Source organism: Mirounga leonina, unplaced genomic scaffold, assembly GCF_011800145.1.
Source record: "Mirounga leonina isolate KUSES-001 unplaced genomic scaffold, KU_Mleo_1.0 Mir_180, whole genome shotgun sequence".
NCBI lineage: Eukaryota > Metazoa > Chordata > Mammalia > Carnivora > Phocidae > Mirounga > Mirounga leonina.
The window spans coordinates 13,889,072-13,891,292 of NW_023270469.1; positions in this window are offsets into that span (position 1 = coordinate 13,889,072).

Here is a 2,221-nt window from a genome sequence, read left to right on the forward strand (position 1 = left end):
CGGCGGCGCCCGCGAGCAGCCAGCCGCCCCGCCTCCCGCGGCCGCCCGCCCCGCCCCGGGCCCCGCCCCTCCCGCAGCCCCGGGCCCCGCCCCTCCCGCAGCCCCGCGGGACCTGCGTAGCTGCGGGCCCGGCGCGGCCCAGACTCCGCGAGCCGCATCCTGGCTGGGCGGCTGTGCCGACCCCGCGGGCGGAGCCGGGCGCCTCCGCAAGGCTGGGCCTGCGCCTCCGGCCGCCCTCAGTTTGTTGGACTGAAGCACAGGGAGAGTGATTTACTGCTATCCCCGCCTCCGAAGTACCGACTGGACTTGGGGCAGGTGGGGTCTGCACCTGTTAGTAGTGACAGGACGCTGCCCTCCGCAGAGGGTGGCTCTTGTAACTTACCTCTCCCAGACGTTTCCTCTTTCACCTCCAAAACTGGCCTGGCACCCTCAAATGCAAAGCCCCACTGAACGGATTGTTGAGAACAGTCACCTTTGCAAGGCCTTTTCTCTGATTAGAGATGCTCACTATGTTCTTTAGCAAATTCGACCCAACCTCGTGTACAAAATGTCAACTCACCTCCCAGCCATATTTTAATTCCCTTTTCTCCTCCTTTAGTAGAAGTATCAGAATTCTTTACTCTGCCTCAAGCCACAATATGGTCTAAGACCATTTTATTATTTGCAAGGCTAATTCAGAAAATCTTTAAAAGTTAATTTATTATTTTAATTCCTGCAGTGATGGTACTTTGTGGCTAGCCAGTCAGCCAAATTTGGAGTCAGGCCAATTCCAAATTTGAGCTTTACCTCTTATTACACCTCTACCCTTGTGCAATTTACTTGATTTGAGCCTTTGCTTCTTAGCTGTGAAATAGAAATTAGTATTTGTCTGGCAGTTATTATCAAGATTTTGTAAAGGCATACAAAGTGCTTAGTAGGGATTCATAATAGTCATTATAATCCTGATTTTCCAAATTTAGAATTTACTCAATTCCTCAGAGTTCTCTTCCTGTAATTTCTACTCTAGATTTTCCTAGGAAACCTTTCAGACTTCTGGATTTTAGGGCTTTCCTTCTTAAACAAATGTTAATGAATCTTCAAGCAATATGTAAGGAATTAAGCAGCAAAAATCAGTAATTCCCTGAGATTTGAATTGGTAAAAATAGTATCACCTTATCTACTGCTCCAGCTTGCCTAGCCCATACCAACTATATGGTTAAAATATTTTAATTATAGGCTTAGTACAAGAGAGTTTGAGATCTAACAGTACAGTCTGCACGTGCCCCCTTTCTACTAAGAGATATGTATCCGTTTGGAGATCTTTTCAATTACAAGACAAAATCTGACTCTGTACAAAAGTTTGGCCACTACTTTCTCCCTTCACATGAACTACTTTGCATATACTAAAATTCCAATCTCCAGTAGTCTTCATTTGTCTCATTTTAAAATTAAAAATGACTTCTATGAGTCTGGTATAAAGTGAAAAAAGCTCTCAGGTTGACTACCTCCTGGGTCTTCCTTCTACCTTGAAACTACTTTCAAGAAAGCTACTCAAAGTAGTTGAATTCCCATTTCCGTGCTTACTGGGTAACTTCTTCCTGCAGGAACACTGGTATATAAGCTGTAAGCACCCATATGGGGAGAGAAGTGGACCTTGACAGAGGAGGGAAGGGACTGTGGAAAGACCAAAATGTGGTTCAGAATTAGTGTTTCTAAAAAGCCTGTTTGAGATTTTATACGTTACATTTTCCTGATCTCATAAGCAGCTTTTTATTGATTAATCACCTGAAGGGAAAGGATTTTATCCCAGGACCAACATTATGAGTTCATGCTGGGGAACAGCAGTGGTAGATTGGGTTTTTTAATTAATGGAATAAGGGCTAATGCATCAATTCAGAATACAAGCATATGCTAAAAGTTATGTATTTCCTACTTCTTCATTCATCAACAACAGTAGTACCTCTTTCAAAAGGAAAACCAAAACTAAAAAAAAAACTACCAACCCAGATATTCCAGGGGATCATTTACGATGCAACTCTTGAAAGGTCTCCATGTTTTAAGATCCAATTCGGCAATCAACCAATTGGATTCTCCTTTTTCTTTCCAAATCATGTACTGCCATTAACATTTTATATTGTTTCAAAGGTCATATATTCATGTTCTTCCCCAGTTCAAGGCAGTGTGCATTATGTATGCCAAGGGTTATGTAACTACAATTTCTGGAAATGGTAAACAGCTGAAA